This window comes from Bombina bombina, chromosome 9 (assembly GCF_027579735.1).
Source record: "Bombina bombina isolate aBomBom1 chromosome 9, aBomBom1.pri, whole genome shotgun sequence".
Lineage (NCBI taxonomy): Eukaryota > Metazoa > Chordata > Amphibia > Anura > Bombinatoridae > Bombina > Bombina bombina.
In genome coordinates, this window is record NC_069507.1 from 67,954,125 (window position 1) to 67,966,518 (window position 12,394).

At 34.7% G+C, this 12,394-nt stretch overlaps 1 protein-coding gene across 1 annotated transcript in view; it reads left to right on the forward strand.

Moving 5' to 3' along the window:
* Positions 1-1,599: 1,599 nt before the first annotated feature.
* RASSF4 (Ras association domain family member 4) overlaps positions 1,600-12,394 on the forward strand; it is a 479,342-nt gene continuing 468,547 nt past the window's right edge. Inside the window, exon 1 of the mRNA XM_053692194.1 lies at positions 1,600-1,667. The gene's annotated coding sequence lies outside the window, so the exon portion shown is untranslated. The remainder of the gene's footprint in view (positions 1,668-12,394) is intronic.

Sequence of the window (12,394 nt, forward strand, 5' to 3'; positions counted from 1 at the left end):
ATAAGCTTACGAGCCAGCCCAATTTATGGTTCAGAACCCTGGATAGTGCTTGCTGATTGGTGGCTATATGTAGCTACCAATCAGCAATCGCTACCCAGGTTCTGAACCAAAGATGGGCCGGCTCTTAAAGGGACATTATAGACTCATTTTTTTATTTGCATAAATGTTTTGTAGATGATCTATTTATATAGCCCATAAAGTTGTTGTTTTTTTTAAATGTATAGTTTTGCTTATTTTTAAATAACATTGCTCTGATTTTCAGACTCCTAACCAATCCCCAAAGTTTTATGAGAATACCGTCAGCTACATTTTCCAGCTTGCTCCTGTTTGTGTAAAGGGTCTTTTCATATGCAAAAGAAGGGGGAGGGGGGAGTGTCTTATTTCCCACTTGCAGTGGGCTTTCCAGCCACCTTTTCAACAGAGCTAAACTGAGAGATTCTAAGTAAGTTTTTAAACAGTTTTATACTGGATTTTTATATCAGTATCTGTGCATCTTATTCTTTATAGTAGTGTCTATTACATGCAGTTATATGAAAATGAGTGTATACTGTCCCTTTAAGCTTACATCCTTGCTTTTCAAATAAATATACCAAGAGAATGAGGCAAAATTGATAATAGGAGTAATTTAGAAAGTTGCTTAAAATTGTATGCTCTATCTGAATCATGTAAGAAAAAAATTTGGGTCAGACACTGACATTTTTTTTATTTAATTTCACAAAGTAAGGTTTTAATAATTGAAAAAAACAAAGTGAGATTTAAATTTGGTTATTTGTATTGATTCAGGGAATGAACAGCTAGAATGTATTCCATTTGTAATAACAGATTTTTGTCTGGCAGTGGCCAGCTATAATCTGTTTTGGGCAAATCTGAATATGCTGTGCAGAAACCACATCAACTTTATGGGAATAGAAAATGCTGCTCATTATCATATGTAATCTTAATATTAATTTATATGTGGGAAATGAGAGGGACCAGAGGGAGAATCACAAGGGAGGAGAGAGGGGAGATAAATTAATTTATAATAGAAGAGGTCTCCAACCACAAACTAAACTGGAACTTTAAAAAAACATTTGGTAGACAAATTATCTGAGTGATAACAATTTGTGTACTAGCAGCTAAGAATCAGCACTAGCACCAGATTGGAGTAACTTAATTCATGTGTAAATGTAATTAATTCCACAATGCAGTCTATGAATTTGTAATTTGTAACATAGCACGGCCTTCTATCTGTGTCTAAGGGTCAGAGGTCACTTTATTGTCCAGTGTACAGTATAATGAAATAGGCAATGCAAGCTATCCCCTGGGATCCCTTTCTATTTACTGATGTTGCCATATTAGCAACAGGAGCAGGGCTCATCCCGTCTCCCTAGCAACCGTATTTAGTGGGGGAAGCCTCCTCAGGCAGGGGAATTCAATAGCTCTGCCTTTGCCGAGCTCCTATTCGCCTACAGTCTCAGATCACTAGCGCTGATTGGCTAAGACGCGCTACGAGGGGACAGCCAGGATTTCAATTCTACGGGGGTGTGGGTGTCATCTTGGTTTGGGACAGACCGTGTGAAACAGGTGACAGCTGCTCGGACGCCTCAGGTGCCTGGAATTCACAGGTCAGTGCATACAGCAGGCACATATCCCAACCCCAAGAGCTTACAGTCTATTCTAATGCAGAGGTATGTTAACCCAAAATCTACCCATTTGTGGTAGCCTGCAGTGATATGAAAGGGTAACAATCAATGGAATTTATGAAGGGGGGGGGGGTTGGGGGGGGGGAAGAGCTTGGATGTTTATAATGTTATTAACGCCTTGACTGCCAAAGAGGACGATAACGCATATGAGTCGGCTTTGGCAATTGAGGGGTTACAATACTATGCGTTTCCCGTTCACTACCTTGTGTTTAAAATATGTGCATTTGGTAGAACGATCTCGTTCTTGTGCAAACAACTGACAATCTAATTCTTGTATGGCCCTTTGTGTGGGGAAAAAAAGTGAAGCAAATGTAAGAGTGGCTATGGAAGCGGATGAAAATAATTTTAATAGAAACATTTTAACCCTTTAAGCAGGGACAATATGCATTTATATATTAAACATACAATATATTACATAAATAGAGTCATTACTAGAGTATCTGCCTATGTCACATGAATTCCAGAAGTGTAGCAATGGTGTCTCCCTGTAAACAACTAAATAAAAAAGAATGACCACTGCTTTAACATAATAGAGGGGGGTTAACCATTGTAGCAACTGCAGCTGTCTGCCTACACTTGTTCATGCTTATAATATATTGGGAAATGGGCTGTTTCATGACCCCAGGCTATAATGTGCTTGTCCACATCTGGATAGACTTGTATTTATGGTTTGTGGTGTTGAACAGCACATGCTGCATGATATTTAGTGAAAAAATAAGAAAAAATATATTAAAGGGATAGAATGGTTAACATTGAAATGTGTATTGTTGCATTTCTATTTTAAATACAAGCATTTTTGCAATATACTTCTATTATCTTCTATATAAAATTGAAACACCCACACACATTTCAATTGGAATCTTTGTATCCATTTAAAATGCTAACAGGCTACAGCTGCTGTTGAATATTTGGGTCCGTTTCCAATATGCTGTGGTCCGTAAATCTTAACTGAGGCAGTTTATGTCCTTCAAAATTGTTGTGACTTAAAGAGACATGAAACCCAAAATTTTTCTTTCATGATTGAGAAAGAGCATGTAATTTTAAATAATTTTCCAATTTACTTCTGTTATCTAATTTGCTTCATTCTCTTTGTATCCTTTGCTGAAGGAGCAGCAATGCATTACTGGGAGATAGTTAAAGTGAATGTAAAGTGAACATGACTGCCTCTCGGCATTGTATAGACTTTTACAAATCGAGTAGACAAAAATAAAAATATACAATACGGAAAAGCACTACCCTCTGGTTAGAACCGCTGCCTTCCAACAGTCTCTCCCAAAGGCTGTTAAGTCGATATAGGTTGTAGTAGAAGGAGGCGCTGATTGATGGGGATTTCCATAAAGTTTCACTGTGTATACTCTACGATTTCTTCAAGAACTATTTCTGTGCCTGTTGGAAAATATCACATTGGCGTAGTGCTTCCAAACAAGTGTAGAATACTCACAGAATATCTGTATCTGTATCAGTGTATCTGTGAGTATTTTACACTTATTTACAAGGTGTTTGGAAGCACTACGCCAATGCGATATTTTCCAACAGACACAGAAATAGTTCTGGAAGAAATGGTGGAGTATACACAGCAAAACGTCTTGAATCAGCACCTCCTACTACAACCTATATCGACTTTTAAAAATGAGCCTGAGTTTAATTCATGAAATTTTTGATATTTATTTATTTTCTTAAATTTTTATCTTTTTACTGCTCCGCAGATAAGCGCAGCTCTCCAGCCCTCCATATTGTCTAATTGATTGACCGATGACGATTCTTAAAACTACAAAGGAACAAGGATTAGTTATTTTAAGAATTGTCATCTGCCAATCAATTAGACAATATGGCGGGCAGGAGAGCTGCGCTTTTAGGCGGAGCAGTAAAAAGGTAGAAATTTAAGAAAATAAATAAATATAAAAAATGTCATGAATTAAACTGAGGCTCATTTTTAAAAGTCTATACAACGCTGTGAGGCAGTCGTGTTCACTTTACATTCACTTTAATGCACTGGGTGAGCCAATAACAAGAGGCATATAGTGTATGTGCAGCCACCAATCATCAGCTCCTGAGCCTACCTTAGTATCCACTTAAAAAAAATTACAAAGAGAACAAAACAAATGAGATAATAGAAGTAAATTACATAATTGTTTAAAATCACATTTTCTATCTGAATCGTGAAAGAAAAAAATGCTTAAAAAGGATATAAAGGTCAAAAAAGAAATGTGCTTGGGCACATTCAAATTTTAATTATAAAAATGTTTGTAATTGTAATATACTTTTCATAGCAAAAATGCTTCTAGTAAAAGTAAACTAGAAACATTTTAGCCACCAATCAGCAAGCGCTAACCAGGTGCTGAAACAAAAATGGACCAGCTCCTAAGCTTATACATTCCTGCTTTTCAAATAAAGAGACCAAAGAAAAATTGATAATAGGAGTAAATTAGAAAGTTGCTTAAAATTGCATGTTCTATATGAATCATGAAAGAAGAAAAAAATGGGTTTCATATCCCTTTAAGTTTGATACTATAATTAAATTGGACATTTTTATTTAAAAATTGTACACTCTATCTGAATCATGTTCTTATTGATGACACAAAAACTATAATAATAATTTTCAAATCTCTTCCTTTTGGTGGAACTCAGAAAAAATAGTTTTAATATCCCATTAAAGGATGGAACAAATGAAAAAGATGCTGATGTGAAAATGATTGTCATTGTTTAGCAGCCAGTAAGCTATACAGCCATTGAACCAAACAATCCAAACATACGCATGAATAAGCTGCAGTTTAACCTATTAAAATAGTTTTTGCATGTAAAAGTTAAATAAAGGCTATGTAAAGGGACACTCAAGTCAAAACTAAACTTGTGATTGGCTGGTGGCTGTCACATGATACAGGAGGAGTGGAAATAGACATTTTTTTAAATTTTCAGAAAAAAATCTACTTCTCATTTGAAGTTCAGACTAAGTACTATTACATTGTCTGTTTTAATGCATTTGTTGTTTGTGCAAATCTTCTGTATTTACTGGTCCTTTAAAGGGACATTAAACACTAAATACATGCTAGATAGAATGATGCATTCAAAGAAAAGATTAGTCCATGACTAACATGTAGATGTATTTTTTAAAGTTTCATTAGTTGTTTAAAAAGTGACAAAATAAGTGTAAAGTTTTAGTGTCTATAAAACACTGGGAGCTGCCATGTTGTAACTTAGGTTACCTTCTCTGCTGGGGCCAATTAGGGTCAGTTATAAATAGAACACTAGAGTGTGCAGCCAATGGTTGTGCTGGATTTAACAGTGTTCTGCACTTCCATTTCTAGCAGGAACTGAAAAGCTCACAATTTCAGAATGGAATCACAGGCAAAGAGGACAAAATAAATAATGAAAGTATATTGCAGAGTTGTTTTATTATATACAATTTATCATTTTATATTACCATCTCAAAGTGTTTAATGTCCCTTTAAAGCTAAGTAAAAACTAATAACACAAGTTGAATACCTGTATATTTATTTATAACTGGCTGATAGAGACAACTCCCAGATCTCTGTTGATAAAAAGAACAAGATTCCACAAACCTGGCAAGAATACATTATCTTCCTTTAAGACAAGGACATCATTGTCATAATAATAATAATATATATTTTTATTTATTTATGCAACACATTATAGAATATCTTCTTTAAAGGGACATGTAAGTCAGATTTAAACTTTCATTGTTCAGATAAAACATGCAATTTTATTTTTAATTTACTTCTGTTATCAATCTTACTTTGTTCTCTTGGAATCACTTGTTGAAAAGCATACCTAGGTAGAGTTATGAACCAGCAATGCACTACTGGGAGCTAGGTGGTGATTGTGGATACACACATATGCCTCTTTATACTAGATATGTTCAGCTAACTTTCAATAGTGCATTGCTGCTTTTGAAGCTTACTTTAACTATGTGTTTAAACACATAGGCCTCAATCAAATTCTGCTGACTACAGCTTTTTCAGCCAGAAAGGCTTGCTAATAATGTAGGCGCACACACTTTGAAACGCATTCTTGTGAACAAGTTTGGACTTAGAGTGCATGGTAGTGTGTCCCCTATAAAAAAGGAGAAATCTTGTTTAAGGCTCTTGCTGACAGATACAATCTTGCAAGGCAATGGATTTATGATTTACACTTTCAGTAATGTTCAAATTATGTATATGAAGATATTATAAGTCCTTCCAATAGAAAGCCGTCTTGTTTATAGTTCACTTCAAAATGGAATCTGTGCTTTAATAATCAAATTAAATATTGTTAAAAACAATACTTGTCAAAGTTTAAAAAGATCATAAAGAGGGGGGAGGGGTGGTGCACAGTCTGCCCATCCTGACAACATAAAAGATGCATTCAGATAATTTAGCAGTGGTGCGGATGGAAACAGATTACAATAGATTCTTATGAAAGTCATGATTGTGCGATCCCCTTTTAAAACCCGATTTAAAAGGCAGCAGAACTGTTAGTGACATTCTCAACAGTGCAAGTGTGACTTAGATTCATATATTAAAATATAAGTTCAAAACACACCATTTGTAGATGTTTGGGGTCCTGATGCGACCATATAAGTATGCCCATCATGACAAGCTATGTATGAAATTCATATGGTTAATGAGTGTTGAGGATGCATCCTGATTACAATAGGTTAATGTCACACATGTAAATAAACAAGGGGTTACTTGAATAGAGCTTTTCTGTAACATTAAAGGGACAGTGAACACCTTGAAATTTTTATATAAAATGTTTAGTTATACATAATTAAGCTACTTTGCAATTGTTTTTCATTATTTATTTTGCCCCCCTTATGTAATTTAGCTCTGAAAATTGAGCAGTTTCTAATATTCAGAACTTGAAATGCACCATACTGATTTGTTAAGGCTAACTCTGTAGTATTTTAAACTAACTTTATGACAGTGACTAGCCTTGTCTGCTGACTAAAGCCCAGATTAATAAGGCAAATGGTAGGTAAAGTGAAGTTTGACTGTTGAAAAATAATTGCAGAAGAAAATTTGTTTTAAAAATGTTAAGTCTTGGCTGATATATTATTTAGCAGCACAGAAGTAATGTTTAGTAATTACAAGGTGATTACTGTCCCTTTAAGAGGATTAAAAGGGCTATTGTATCAGTCAGTTTAAGGTGACCTCCCACGTTTTTGTTTCAAGAACAGGTACTTAAAGGGACACTGAGCCCAAATTTTTTCTTTCATGATTCAGATAGAGCGTGCAATTTTAAGCAACTTTCTAATTTACTCCTATTATCATTTTTCCTCGTTCTCTTGCTATATTTATTTGAAAAAGAAGGCATCTAAGCTTTTTTTTATTAGTTCAGGACTCTGGACAGCACTTTTTTATTGGTGGATGAATTTATCCACCAATCAGCAAGAACAACCCAGGTTGTTCACCAAAAATGGGCCAGCATCAAAACTTACATTCTTGCATTTCAAATAAAGATACCAAGAGAATGAAGAAAATTTGATAATAGGAGTAAATTAGAAAGTTGCTTAAAATGTCATGCTCTATCTGAATCACGAAAGAAAACATTTGGGTTCAGTGTCCCTTTAAGGAACATGAAACCATAAATTGTTATTTTATTATTCAGATAGAACATACATTTTAAGCAACTTTCCAATTTACTTTCTATTATCATTTGTGCTTCTTTCTGTTGGTATCTTTAATTAAAAGAGCAGCAAAGCACTACTGGGAGCTAGCTGAACACACCAGTAAGCTATTGAAAAGAAACATATATGTGCACCCACCAATCAACAGCTAGCTCCCAGCTCCTTAGCCCATCTAGGTATGCTTTTCAAAAAAGGATATCAAGTGAACTAAGCAAATTAGATATCAGAAGAAAATTGGAAAGTTGTTAAAAATTGTATTCTCTTTAACAGACGAAAAGGCTTTTTTTGGGAGCTTTTCTGTTGAAAAGTTATCTTTGGTGGCAGGCTTTAAACAAACAAATGTATAGTGCATGGTAATCACTCGAAACTTAAAGGGACATTCCGCTCAAATGATGATGATGATGAACTACATCTGTGAATAGAAACATATTTGCAATATACATGTATTGGCAAAATTGCTTCTAGTAAAAGCTATCACTGTTTTAGTGTTAAAATTTTCCTCTGCACATGAAACATAGCAAGATATTCTAAAGGCTTTGACACACTGCAAGCGATGCGGCACGAGGCGTAGCAGCTGTTTCGCGCCATGTCGTATCGCTTCTGAAGTTCAAATATTTCAACTCTGAGCACTCAGCTACGCGACCTGATGCAGCTGAGTGCGCTGAGATGAAAAGGCAGGACACACTTTGTGCACACAGCTGCATAATCACGCTGCACATCGCCCTCAGTGTGTCACAGCCTTCAGTGCACCAGCAATTTAAATACTGCAGCTTCTCCGAGCGCCAGTGGGGCTTGTATCATGTCAGCAATTAACAAACTGAGTCAATACAAGATGGTACAAGCACCTTAGGCACGGTGCATACTTAAATACACTTTTGAAACAGCTATAGCTTATATTAGAAGCATTTTCGCTATTACATATATATTACAAAACTGCTTCTATCCAAAACTGAAATGTATCCATGTGGATTCCAGTTTTAGCTTGAATGTCCCTTTAATGACAAATTCAATCAGAAAACCAAAAGCCTTTTCGGTAGCAAATAGCTGACTAACTGTGATTGGCCCCATAGTTATATACAAGCAATAGTAATAATAAAATACCAACACATTACAGCATTTTCTTTTTTGGGGTTTTTTGCACTTTTTTTGTTCCTTTAATATGGAATTAACACAAAAAAACAGTCATATCATTTCTGAAGATGTGACATAAAGCCGTTTCTGAATTATAGTGGTGTGTAGGTGTGTTTGCGATGAGCTGATAATGAAATCATCTGTCATTAATTGAGAGCAGTTATAAATATGCTGGGATGACACAAGACATTGTAATGAAGTCATTTTCTCATGTCACTATATCTTTCCAGCAATATGATGAATTAAGCTTGTGCTGACAACCAAAGCCTGCTTTGTAAAGAGCTCATAAAAATGTTTCCATTCTGCCATAAATATTCTGAAATATTCACCTGGCAACGCAGACAAAAATATGTTTATGGTTAGCCTCTCCTTGTTCTTCTGCATCCAGTCCAAAGAAATCCTGCACAGGTGTCACAAAATGGAGTGTGCAAACTATAGGGGCCACTGCACTAACCCCAGCAATAACAAACTCCAATACAGCAGCACCACTCAAAACAATATCTCTTAGGGAATAAAACGTGAAGGTCTTTTTGATTGGTGCTGCTGTGTTGGACTTTATCTAGTTCTTCTGCATGAAAGCAATAACAATAATATAAACATATGTAAGTAAATGCAAAATACATTTCCATCAGTCTAAATTAAACACTGGTTTTCAAACATGTCCTCATACCTCCCTAACAGGCCAGATTTTAAGGATATCTGAACTAGAGCGCAGGTGAAATAATCAGCTGATTAGTAAACATGGTTTCTTCACCGGCTCTCACTAGGGTTGCCATCTCGGTTTGAAAAGCAGTGGTCTAAAACTATTATTTTGCCGTCTAATTCATAATTACACATACATACATGCACATCCGTGCATACATATATTACACGTTCTACAAGTGATCATCTATTTGATTCTGATATTGGACTTCATGTGTTTATTATACATAAGTGATTACTATACAATATATATATATATATATATATATATATACACACATACATACACATTCTCACATGCCTTATATGGCATTTGGTAGCATATACATTTGTGTTTAGTCTGTATAAGACACTTTGTATAGCACCATCCTGCTCCTTTCTGTACAGCATGCAATTTTAAGCAACTTTCTAATTTACTCCTATTATCAATTTTTCTTCGTTCTCTTGCTATCTTGTTTATTGGTGCTGTCCAATCAGCAAGGACAACCCAGGTTGTGAACCAAAAATGGGCCGGCTTCTAAACTTACATTCTTGCTTTTCAAATAAAGATAGCAAGATAATGAAGAAATATTAATAATAGAAGTAAGTTAGAAAGTTGCTTAAAATTGCATGCTCTATCTGAATCGTGAAAGAAAAAATGTGGGTTCAGTGTCCCTTTAAAGGGAAATTAAACCCTAGAAACATTTTATATGCATAGTATTGAGGTTATAAGGGAAGTTTTTAAACATGTGCAGCAGTTCTCCTTCAGATACCTGCAGTGTTACCTAGGTTCTAAAATGATGTAATCAAAAATTAGAGGGAGGCGCATTAAATATATTTAGTGTTTAAAGGGACATGAAACCCAAAAATGTTCTTTCATGATTCAGATAGAGAATACAATTTTAAACAACTTTCTAATTTACTTCTATTATCTAATCTGTTTTATTCTCTTGGTATGATTTGTTGAAGGAGCAGCAATGCACTAATGGTTTCTTAATGAACACATGGGTGAGCCAATCACAATCAATATATATATGCAGCCACCAATCAACAGCTAGAACCTAGGGTCTCTGCTGCCTATATAAACCATTCAGCAAAGGATAACAAGGGAAGGAAGCAAATTAAATAATAGAAGTAAATTGGAAAGTTGTTTAAAATTGCATTCCCTATCTGAATCATGAAAGAAAATGTTTGAGTTTCATGTCCCTTTAAGTGACATAAAGAATACAAGGAAGAACAAAGAATGAGAGTCCCCAAACAAGACTATATAGTAAACTGTGGGATAATAGTGAACAGTGATAATATAAAAATAAATGGCTTTTCTTCTATTGATATAAGTGGGTTTAAAGAATGTAATTGACTAGTAAGGGAGACAGGACAGATTTTCAGATATCTCTTAAAGGGACATACAACAAGTTGGGATAGCGACAAAATATAATATTTACTTTAATTACTCTACCTGCAAATTTATACTGCAGTGCCTCGCCATTAACCCTTTCTTTTTAGCTTCTGAATTGTAAAGCTCCCCCCACACATTTCCTTCTATGGCTGTATCTATATCTATTGTTGTTTTGGTAGAATACAAAAGTGAACAGGGATTATCTGCTGGAGCATGACAAGAAGCTGTGAACTCAATTTTTGAAAATTAATTTAAAATACTTGCCAGCAATTTTTAAACAATTTTTAATTAATTAGCCCTTTTAGTATATGCACAAATCTCAACCTGCTGTTGTATGTCCCTTTTAAAGGGACATTAGACACCTCTTGCTTTTGTGTAAAAATTGTGCATTGCCCCATGCTACCTAGAGAATCCAAAAAAACTGTAACATAGTTTTCCAAAATGCTACAAATTGCCTATTTTCTTTGCATGCAGTTGTAGATTATATAATTCACTTTTTGGCTTCTCTAAAGAGTGTGGGACAAGCTTAGTTTTTGCACAAAACAGTGTTCTCCACAGAAAATGTCAGCCGTGTGGCGAAAGTGAAATACTTTTCAATATTATAACATTATATTATTTATAAATGTTATTAAGCTATCCAAAGCACAAATTAATTGCATAATTTAACAAAAAATGATTAAATAATAATTTGCGCCAAATAAAAAATTAAAACGTTTAATATTAGCTAATTTTTGCTTAATATTGGCTTACATTTTAGCAGTGTGGTCAGTAAAATCAGCCTGAAAGTGCAGCCATTTAATAGGTCCTGGGCAACAGGTGTTTAATCTCCTTTTAAAGGCTCACTTTTTTATTTTTTGTAGACAGAAATATCGGTCTCCAGCCCTCGAGGACTAATAGTGAAAAATGTTGCTGCAATGAGAATTTTTGCTGCATTTTCCTATGGTCCTCTCGGTTTCAGTGGGGAAAAAAATGTAAATATGTATATATAGTTATTGTGTTATTAAAGGGATAGTCTAGTCAAAATTAAACTTTCATGATTCAGATAGAGCATACAATTTTAAGCAACTTTCTAATTTTTTTCCTATTATCAATTTTTCTTCGTTCTCTTGCTATCTTTATTTGAAAAAGCAAGGATTTAAGCTTAGGAGCCGGCCCATTTTTGGTTCAGAACCTGGGTAGCACTTGCTGATTGGTTTGCTACATTTAGACACCAGATCGGCAAGTGCTACCCAGATTCTGAACCAAAAATGGGCCAGCTCCTAAGCTTAAATTTTTGCTTTTTCAAATAAAGATATCAAGAGAATGAAGAAAATGTGATAATAGGAGTAAATTAGGAAGTTGCTTAAAATTGCATGATCTATCTGAATCATAAAAGTTTAATTTTGACTAGAGTATTCCTTTAATTCTAATGAGATGCACTATAATATGCTTTTTGATATAGCAATAAAATTTGAATACCCCCCTCTGCCGCCCACTTCAAAAGTATTTTTTTTTTTTGTGAATGGTTTGAACTGTTCTCCAATTTTAGTATAGTAATGGGTGCCGCCATGTTTGAAACTAGGTTTTCCTCTCATCTATCTCTTCTGCTGAGGAAAATTATGAACAGATATAAACAGGCAATAAAAGAGAGTGTGCAAACAAGGCTGGGTGGAAAATACTAACTTACAGAGTTTTCTCACAGCCTTGTTTGCACACCTTGTTTTATTACCTGCACTGTGCACTTCCAATTCTCAAAATTAGAAACCTGCCATTTTCAGACTTAAATTACAGGAAAAGGTGCAAAATAAATAAAGTATTGTGGAAAGTTGTTTTACTATGCTTAATTAAAGATTTTATATTACAGTCTCAATGTTTTTACTGTCCCTTTAATATTTA